The sequence below is a fragment of the Loxodonta africana genome, chromosome 20, assembly GCF_030014295.1.
Source record: "Loxodonta africana isolate mLoxAfr1 chromosome 20, mLoxAfr1.hap2, whole genome shotgun sequence".
NCBI classification, from domain to species: domain Eukaryota; kingdom Metazoa; phylum Chordata; class Mammalia; order Proboscidea; family Elephantidae; genus Loxodonta; species Loxodonta africana.
Genome location: NC_087361.1, coordinates 25,635,572 through 25,646,592, shown reverse-complemented (window position 1 = coordinate 25,646,592; position 11,021 = coordinate 25,635,572). Strand labels below are relative to the sequence as shown.

General features: G+C 38.7%; 1 non-coding gene across 1 annotated transcript; it reads left to right on the top strand.

The window, feature by feature from the left end:
* The first annotated feature begins 9,930 nt into the window (after window positions 1-9,930).
* LOC111750738 (U6 spliceosomal RNA) lies at window positions 9,931-10,034 on the top strand. The gene has a single exon (XR_002785823.1). It is a non-coding gene; the product is annotated as a U6 spliceosomal RNA (small nuclear RNA).
* Window positions 10,035-11,021: the final 987 nt, after the last annotated feature.

The window sequence follows — 11,021 nt, the reverse complement described above, 5'->3', positions numbered from 1 at the left end:
TTAGACTATGATGGCATCTCCTGCCTAGAGGTGAGATGGGATGGCATCTCCTGCCTAGAGGTGAGATGGGAGGGTAGAGGGGGTTAAAAACCAAAACCAAACCCAGTGCCGTCGAGTCAATTCTGACTCATAGCGACCCTGTAGGACAGAGTAGAACTGCCCCATAGCATTTCCAAGGAGCGCCTGGCAGATTTGAACTGCCAACCCTTTGGTCAGCAGCCGTAGCACTTAACCACTATGCCACCAGGCTTTCCAGAGGGGGTTAGAAGCTGGTAAAATGGACATGAAGAGAGAGAGTGGAGGGAGGGAGTGGGCTGTCTCATTATGGGTAAAGCGACTGGGAGGATGTAGCAAGGTGTATATAAGTTTTTGTGTGAGAGACTGACTTGATTTGTAAACTTTGACTTAAAGCACAATAAAAATTAAAAAAAAATTTAAAAAATTTAAGATACAGTTTAAGTACCACCAAATAACTCATTATGCAGGCACATTAAAAAAAAAATTACTTCAACATGAACAGATTTTGAAAATGTTTCCCCATAAAGAACTAATCATTCCTAAATGTATCTCATCAACATATAAAGATATGACCTTAATAAACAGTGATATCCCGTTAAGAACCACATACTTGTAAGAAAAGCGTGAATTTTCCTAACTTTACCTCGTGAAAACAGTATTTATTCAAGCATCTGTAAAGTCCCTTCTTATTTCATTCACCCCATTTTCTACACTAACAGCAAAAATCAGCTCTAAATTTTGTCCAGTTTTGTATTATTTCAGGAAGTCAGAGAACTTTAATATGTCTCAATGTATTTACAGGTTATTTCACTGGTATGCTTTGTGCTAAACCTCAATAGGTAAAATTATTTGTTTCAGGTCAGAAACCAGCTCTTCTATTTACCTATCTTCAAAAGTACTTCTTGGTCTAGATCGCTTATCAGTAAACAGAGAAAAAAAGAAATGTATATATATGTATATATATATATATTTCTTTTGTATTTACCTGCTCACAAAATAATTGCTTTAGTCTTATTATCAAACTTATGAAAGTTCTTCAATATTTCTAATATTATTATTCTCTGTGCTTCTCCGACTCAGATAATGTTTGAAGTTCAAACATATTGAACATATTTTTTATTTAGCCATCAAGGTTATTAAAATGTGCAGCACTAAACAAGACCAAAGATGACAATGTTCAATTGATAACTGTGAGAGTGACCTTATAAATAGTTATGGTACCTATTAAAATGATATTTTTAATATGTTTTATTTCAGTAGCTCCTGAATTTAACAAGAAAACCAAAAGAAAAAGAATCTTTGTTAAAACTTTATCAAATGCTCTTTTTCCTTGAAGTTCCAAGTTTTTTTTTTTTTTTTCTAGAAAACATTGTATAAGCTTTTTTATGTAGTAGGTTTTTTTTTCCCTGCTCCTTTAGAAAGAAAAGAAAGTAACTATTATCCAGTATATTTTAAACACATTTAGCCCTCGATTGATCCCCGCTCGTGGCAACTCCATACATGCCGGAGTAGAATTGTGCTCTGTAGGGTTTTCAGTGGCTGATTTTTCAGCAATTTAGAGTGCCAGGGTTTCTTTCCAATGCACCTCTGAGTGAACTCAAACCTCGAACCTTTCGGTTTGCAGCTGAGTGCATTCACTATTTTCACCAACCATTGTAACACTGATTTATCGTAGATACAACAAATTTCTGTATTCCCATTGCTTTGTAACTCTTTTACTTTTTCCTTAAAAGTCAGGTCACATTATTTCACACCCTTCTCTAGACCGTTCATTTATTCATCAGATAATTCTTGAGCAACTGTGCTCTACTCTGTTTTAAGTGTTGGGGCCACACAATTAAAAAGACAAAATTCCTGCCTTTATGGCATTACATTCTAACAGGGAGATAGAAAATAAATAAGAAACAGATTTTAAAAATACAGTTTCAGAGATTTTAAGTGCTAAGATCAAAATAAATCAGAGTACGAGGAATAAAGAAGAAAAAACAAAGAGGGACAAGCCTTCTGTTTTACATAGGATGACTGGGGAGGGTCTCTCTGAGGAAGTGCCATTTAAGCAGAGGCCTGAATTAGGAGACTTGAACCAGGAGAAGATCTCAGGGAGGAATCTTACAGATAGGAGGTTAACAAGTGAAAGTCCCTGAGGTGGGAAGGAACAAGCAGGACTGGGTCGCTCAGTCAGGAAAGGTGAACGATTGCTAGGAGATGGGCAGGCTGGTCCCCAAAGCTACAATGCTTTGGCAAGACTCCAAATGGAGGTTAAAAAGAGTATGCCTAAAAATTTAAAAGTTATAAGTCAAGCTTCATAGCTTTTTCAATGGCTGATTTTTCAGAAGTAGATTGCCAGACTTTTCTTTCAAGGCACACTTTGGTTAGCAGCCAAGCATGTTAACTGTTTGTACCACCCAGGGATTCCACATGTGGGATCATGATGAATCAGAATGAACTCAATGGCAACTGGTTTGAACTGGTTATACTCATGACCTGGTCAGCATTCCCACCTCATAACCTGGAAATTAAAGAAAACTCTTTCCCCTTGGGCCAGGCCTGCACATTTGACTGGGAACAATGACCTGTTGAGGCCGTGCCCTGAGGAAGCCACATCCATTACCTGGACTCCTGGGAAACTGAACCCACCAGAACCTGAGGTAGAAAATGGCATCATCCAATTTTCCAGGGAGCTGAATTGGGGCAGCTTTCCTCCCCTGTGGAAACTCTGGTGGTGTACTGGTTAAGTGCTACAGCTGCTAACCAAGTGGTCTGCAGTTCAAATCCGCCAGGTGCTCCTTGGAAACTCTATGGGGCAATTCTACTCTGTCCTGTAGGGTCACTATAAGTTGGAATCGACTTGACAGCAGTTGGTTTTTGGGTTCCTGTCCTATACCTTGTTTTTTTTTTTTTGACTTGGGATTTCCAGGCTGCTTGAAAGTCCTTTCAGAACTATAGCATCGGAGCAGTGGAGGCAACACAGTTATCTGGAGCACCCTGCTTCTTGGATGACTTGTGAGGCCCCAACATTAATCAAATGTAGCCACTCTTTTCCTTAGCCCTGCTTCCTCACCCAGCATGTCCTCACCTGTAATTCCCATTTGTCAGTTACTGCAGGAGACCAGGACTGGAATCCATCTTGCCAGGGTCCAAAGGGAGTATAGGAGATGAGGGCTGAGAGAACAGCAGGGTCATGCCTCATCTGCTAGAATCTCAAAAAAAGTTCTTAGGTTCTGAGCTCAAGCAATATTAAACATAATTTTTCAGAAATACAGAAGGCCTAGCAGTGCAGCAGTTAAGCGTTCAGCTGCTAATCGAAAGGTCTTTGGTTCAAACCCACCAACCATTCCGTGGGAGAAAGATGTGGCAGTCTGCTCCTGTAAAGATAACAGCATTGGAAACCTTATGGGTCAGTTCTACTCTGTCATTACGGGGTCTCTACAAGTTGAAATTAGCTCGGCAACAAGGCTTTGGTTTTGGTTTGGTTAATAGATACAGAGAAGCTAGGAATCCAGCTCTACACCGGTAATTTTAGAGACTTGAAAATGGAAGGTCAGAAAGCTGGATAAAATGCTGATAAAAATTTGCATGAAGAGAAAAGCATGAATATTTATTTTCTATTTTGTTCACTCTTGCAATATTTAACCTTCCAGGAAGCTTCTTTTTAAAGGCCTACTTGCTCACCTTATGATCATTTAGGTAAAGGAAGGCCTTTGGCTCTCACCAAAGCTCACACTATGAGGAATTTCAACCAGATTAATAATGTGTTTAGACCCTCGGAATCCTCAGATGACAATTGTTCACTGTACACATCATGGTAATATGTCTTCATTTTTAATCAATAAAACTCTAAAGGCTGAGTAATTTGCATGTTGACGTTGATAAGTTTCATGACAGTGTGACAGTTTATGGTCAGTATTTACTAGGTCTGGTCCCTTAGTATTAAGTGTCCAAGACTTCAAATGTCAGGATTACCAAATCCTCAGTTTTGTATGGATCTCACCTGCCCGTGACACCCAACTTGAAGTATATGCTAACCTTACATTTTCCCACATTCAGCAAATATTCAGAGCAGCTACCATATGCCTAATTCTAAAATTTTTCTAATTGATCAAGGTCACTGGCTAATGAGCCAGTCTTCCAAAATACTAACCATTCGAAGCGTGAGAGAGCAATGTCGCTGTAGAAATCCTTGCCTAAGGTGGGCATGTGAGTTTAGCTTTTATGAAAGCCAAATAGATAGAAAAGATTATAATGGCACATAAGCATCTGTTAAAACTAACTGTACCAATTGTCTGTGAACCAAGTCATGCTGTTGTGATGGACTATTACCATTTCAGAGACATAATTATGAACTAGAAGGTCAAATATTTACTTTTTTGAAAGAGTACCTATGTAAAAAATTATACATTGCCCTATAGTACTTCAGAATGTTATCAAGTAGAACATATCCCCTTTCAAATATAAAAACGAATGGAACAGATATGATTCAAAAGGCATTTACCATGTGGTACTCTTCGGTAGCGTGAAAGAGGTTACAATTTTCATAGGATTAGCAGTTTGCAAATATTGCTTCTTAATAAAGCATAACAATTATTTGTTTCAAGTCTGAATGAACCACACAATAGGCATAAATCAGAGAAATGTTTTTTTACCCTGGAGGCTTCTTCAGGGGATACCTATCTATGTAGATCTGTGACAGTGGACACAGTCCAGTAGCTCATGAATCTTATCTGCTAAATATAGTAGGTAACAGAGTCAAAGATCAATAAAAAGATTAATGGTATTAATTACCCCTATGTAACCAGTTGTGGGTAAAATTTTACTTGCTACTCTCACTGAGGTAACACTCCACAGCCAACTTTCCCGTAAAGCTAATTTGACTTTATGCTTGGTAAATTGCTCATTGACAATTCTGTAATGAGTTTGCTCTGTGTGTGACTGAATACTGAGCATGCTTCCGCTTTCTAAAATAAAGAACAAAAGGCCATAAAACTGATGAATGACACATAAACAATTTCCTTATGAAAAATATCAGGAAATAAGATAATTTCCAGGCAAAGTTTCCCTGCTTGAGCCATATGGAGCAAGCAAAAGAGTACTAAATGAATGTTGTGTTTATGGAGCTGCGTGAACAATGCTAATAAATACTGACAAACATCTCTGAAGATACATGGAGTAAGCTGACAAGTGAAATTACTTTCATTTTGACAAAAGAAGGACAAAGACAACAACCTCGGTCTAAATGATTTGTTTATCATTATTATTGTTTGCTGAGAAAACTAATTGATAATCCATGCATGTGTATTTGTAAATCCACATTCAAGATCAACTGGGGCCCTGAAAGGCTTCTTACAGTGCCTTTTAAAGTTTCCTTACTGTGCCATCAGCTATATCACAACAGTTCCTTGGTTAGCACTTCTAGAAAAGGAAAATCAAAGATCTGTCAAAGGAGAATGATGATAGACACAAGTATAAAATTTTGTTTGTTCATTTGTTTGTTTTGGTTTTGCTGGTGCAGTTGGTACCATGGTTAAAAAAAAAAAAAAGGCACCTTAAATTATTCATGTTCCTACATTTGTCTGACTGTACAATTTGTATGGGCTAGCCTCATCTCAGAAGACCCTTGTTGGCACAGTGGTTAAAGCACTCAGCTGCTAACTGAAAGTTTGGTAGTTCAAACCCACCACTGCTTCTCAGTGGGAGAAAGATGTGACAGTCTGCTTCCCTAAAGATTTACAGCCTTGGAAATCCTATGGGGCAGTTCTACTTTGTCCTATAGGGTGACTCTGTCTGAGACTTGATGACAGCGCGTCTGTTTTTTTGGGTTTTAGTCTCCTCTCAACTGATGTTTTAGAATGTCCTCAATGTAACACCAAATTAGGGTGTGATAGTGAGATATTAATAAGCTATTTCATCCAAATGCCCAGGACTATAAGTTCAGAGGGCTTTTTAGACCACATGTACTTAAAGTCCAGGGAGTTGTACTAGGTAAAGACAAAAACTCAGTATTCCTTATACAGACTTAAAGAAAAGTAAAGACATTCCACGAATAATTCAATTATTTCCAAATTGGATTATGTTCGTTTATTTGCTCACTGGTCACTCTGAAACTGTCCTGGATATCTGAGCATAAAAAACAAGTATCTGGAGTTTCATAGTCTCTAAATGAAATACTTACATGAAGCTTTGGATGCAAGATGTTTCCTAGAGTTCCACACACGTGAAAGGAAAGAGGGATGGAAGCAGAATCAGCCAGAGGAAGAAGTCAAATTATGATACAGGCCCAATAAAACTAGATCAACTTCTTGGGAATATTTGGAATGAATATTCTCTGTAAGAGTTACCTCACACTGGCTGAAAGTGCTAGGCCTTTTTACCCTGGATTAGTTGTTAGTTACCAAATGCTAATGCCTGAGGAAATATGTGACTTTGTGACCTTGGGCAAGGTGCCTCCTGCAGGGGAGAAAGACCTCAAAGGATGTAACAGCTGGGGCCAGTCTCCTGATCACATTTCACAGCAGTGAAAGTCCTTATGTGAAAGGAAATCTGTGTGGTGCATCTGTGTGTCTATCATAATTCACCCCTTGCATTTCCCAGATGCACTGCCCCATGCGGTTCAGGAATAGTTCCATCAGGATTCTACTGGGCCTCCCATCTTAAAATGAAACTGAAAAGAGAGAGGTCAGGGGGACAGATTACAGCCCTCACTGCTGCAGATGGTCCTGGTGTTGCAGTTGATTTTCTTTGTTTCTCTTCACCACTGTGCAATCTAGATTCCCCCTCACCATCAGCTACCACCTCTGCCTGTCTCATCAGTTCACCTAATGATGTAATTGAGGTCCACATTCCTGAAGGATCTGAACCACTAGTCACTATGCTGTTCTCAAAGCAGTTGCTCTGTCTATTCAAAGTCGCATTTGGGCAAGAGAGTACCAAAAGGAACCCACACGTCACACATATTCTTCTCTGTCCCTGTTTTGTAGCACAGACCAAACTACTGATGATGATCAGGGTCAATTACTCTGCAAAGATAATGATTTTCATCTTGTCTCCTGGTCCCTAAATCAAAAAGCAAGAAATGCCTAGATGGCAGCAAAACTATGCCTCTTTGGGGGGCCAGTAACTCTTAACAATAGAGCCCAGAATTGTGGGAACATGAAGCATGAAACTCTATAGTAAGACACAGGGAATGATGGCGAGTGAGGCAACTTGGTTGCCTGACCCATGTCTTCCTCCTATTGGAAACCTGGTGCCATCTTAAGAACTTTGAACCAATGCGTACACAGCTTCCCGGTGGCGGGGGGGTACCTCATCCTCACAGAGTACTGCCTCTATAATGGCTCTTCAGCTGTGTCTTCAACAGGTTGTCTTACTGGTTTGTCAGGCTAGCTGCAGTCTCTGGTGGTGCCAATGGATAGCATGAGATTGGAAGAAAATCTGAACACTGAACATAACAACTGTTGATGAGTGAGAGAAGCATAAATCGGTAAAACCAACTAGGAAAACAATGTCACTATTTAGTAAATTTGAAGGTATGGATATACTTTGAACCATAAATTTTGTGTACAGATTCATATCCCAGAGTAACATTTACTCGTGAAACCTTTATAAGCATGTTCAAAACAATCATCTCATTTACCTAGTGCTGCCATAACAAAAATACCTCAAGTTGGTGCCTTTAAAGAATATAAATTTTTTTCTCTCACAGTTCGGGAGGCTAGAAGTCTGAATTCAGGCTCTGGGTGTGTATGGATGGTGGATCCTTCCTCATCTACTTCAATTCCTAGTAGCTGGTAGCAATCCTTGCCATTCCTGGGCTTATACAGGCCTCTGTCTCAGTTGTCTGTCTTATCTTCCCCCGTGTGTGTCTCTGTGTGTATTCTGGTCTTTTCATAACTCAGAACTAATTAGATTTAGGATTCGCCCTGCATTCATATGACTGCATAAACATAACAAAAGAAACCCCCCTGTTTCTAAACAGGGTCATATTTATAGCTACATGGGTTACGATTTCAACACAAACTTTGTGGGGACACTATTCAATTCATACCAACAATTACTATTGTAAAATAAAGAAAACAAACGAAAACCAAACCCAGTGCCGTGGAGTCGATTCCGACTCATAGCAACGCTATAAGACAGAGTAGAACTGCCCCATAGAGTTTCCAAAGAGCACCTGGCAGATTTGAACTGCCGACCCTTTGGTGCACAGCCGTAACACTTAACCACTATGCCACCAGGGTTTCCAAAATAAAGAAATGGTATCAATAAAAATGTACATCAAAAACAGAGTGGATCTCAGTTGAGCACTTTTACCATTGCACCACCATGGCTCCTAAATAATTATAGAATAAAATATTATACAAATATATAATAAAATAATAGTCTATGATTTTATAAATCAAGATAAATCTCATAAATACATTTCTAAGCAAAATTAAAAGTATGTCACTTAGGTATGATTGCATTTTTAAAGTTCAAAAATCTGCAAAAGTAAGCAACATATTCTTAAGGACAGGTATATATATAATAAAATGATAAAGAAGGGCATGTGTATTAGTAGGCTTTTGTTGAATAACAAATCTCATAAGGTATTCGTTGACAGTTTGGGCTGGGCTCAGCCAGGATGGCTCATCCCTGCTCTACATGGTGTTGAGTGGACTTGATCATGCGTTTGCCGGCAGCTGACAATTGAGTAAGTCATTCCTATGCCTAACGGTAGGCTGGCTATTGACAAAAATTATGGTGTTAACTGTGCCTCTCATCACCTAGCAGGCCAACCCAGGCTTGCTCAGACGGTGGTGATCGCAAGGTTCCAAAGAAGAGTGCTTGCACAAAGAGAATTCAAACCCCATTGTGTAAGCACTTTGCAAGCTTCCATGTGCTTCATGTTTTTTTTAATGTCAAATTGGCCAAAAAAGTCACATAGCCCAGCCCAGGTTATATCTCTTCATGAGAGGAATTAAAAATCACATCACAGAAGAGAATGTTTTATAGAAATGCGAAAATTTGTGGCCATTATATTTGGTAATACACCACAGAATAGTAAATATAATTCAGTAATGTGGTAACGTGTGGAAGATAGGACAGGAGGATGGGGTTTGGGGTTGGCAAGGAGGATGCCCTAAAGATACTGGTAATGTTCTGTTTTTCAGCTGGGTGGTAGATATATGTGTATTTGTTATACTTTACTTTCTTCCTGAAATACTGATTATATATAACTTGTTAATATATAATACATATTATATAAAGAGCTCCTGGGTGCCATGAATGGTTAAGCACACAACCACTAGCATAAGGGTTGGTGGTTTGAACCTACCCAGAGGTACCTCAGAAGACAGGCCTGGCAATCTGCTTCAGAAAGATCATAGCCTGGAAAATTCTACGGAACAGTTGGACTCTGCACAGATGGGGTTGCCATGAGTCAGAATCGGCTGGATGGGAACCAACAACAACAACATTATTAACTACGTTATACACACTTATATGCAATTTAAAAATCAAAACACCGTGGTTAACAGCATCTTTTTGTCATACTGTACAGGTTTGGATCTTAGATAAAAAAAAGTCATGGTGATTTTCGGTATTAGAGCTGTGTCAGAATTTGTCACTGTGAAGGCACATCCTGCATGTGCAATGTCATCAGTTGAATTGTGTCCCCCCAAAACTGTGTGTATCAATTTGGCTGAGCCATGATTTCCAGCATTGTGTGCTTGTCCTCCATTTTGTGATTGTAATCTTACGTTAAAAAAGATTAAGGTGGAAAGGGGAATTAATCTAAGAAAAAGGAAAATAGCAAATAAATGATAAAATATCCACCTGATGGAACATATGGCAGTTTAATCATTCAAAACAATTTTGAAGAACTTTCTTTGAGCCAGCCATTATGCTAGGAATACGTTTATTAGAATGATGGTTTTAGTACTCGCTTTGGCACTACATATACTAAAGCGGGAAGAATATAGAGATTAGCATGGCCCCTACGCAAGGATGACAAGTAAAATGATGGTTTTTACCAAAGATGTTCAACAATGTGAGAAAGGGGAATTAAATAGCTGTGACAAATTATAAAACAGAAGTAAAAACGCATGCACAGAAAAGGTGAGAACAAAATACACCAAAACAGCAGTAATAATTACCTTTGGTTGTTGGAACCATGGGTGATACAGGTCATCTTACTTTGCTTCAATTTCTGAATATTCTTTAATAAACATGTACATTTCATAAAGGATAAAACTGTAAAAAAAAAAAAAAGATTAGGGTGGGATTGTGACATCGCCCTTACCCAGGTCACATCCCTGATCCAACGTAAACGGAGTTTCCTTGGGGTGTGACCTATACCACCTTTTATCTCTCAAGAGATAAAAAGGAAGGGAAAGCAAACAGGGAGCTGGGGGACCTCATACCACCAAGAAAGAAGCACCAGGAGCAAAGCATGTCTTTTGGACCTGGGGTCCCTGCGTGAAGAAGATCTTAGTCTGAGGGAACATTGATGAGAAGGCCGACAGAGAGAGAAAGACTTCCCCTGGAGCTGACGCCCTGAATTTGGACTTTTAGCCTACTTGCCTGTGAGGAAATAAATTTCTCTTTCTTAAAGCCATCCACTTGTGGTATTTCTGTTATAACACTAGATAACTAAAACACACAACGATACTTATTTTTTTCATATTCTATTAAAGTAAAATTTATATCATGGGCAGATGGTCTTGTTTTTAAGTCATATAATGTAGACTCAGTACTGAGAAATAGTTCACTTTAATAAAGGCAACACACACACAAATATTTGTTACTATGTTTTCCTTTCTTTTTTTTTTAATTTTTTTGTTCATGAAATACTGAAGACAATGTCTTCACAAAAGTACCATCTTTCCTAATTAGATAGCTAGCAAAAAAAAAAAAAGGCACATTTTGTAATAACAATAGAGATTCTCCAAGAAAATCTTGTTTAAACCAAGTGCAAGTGAATGAAACCTGAATTCAGTACAAGTAGATTGTATGAAGGTGATATTAAA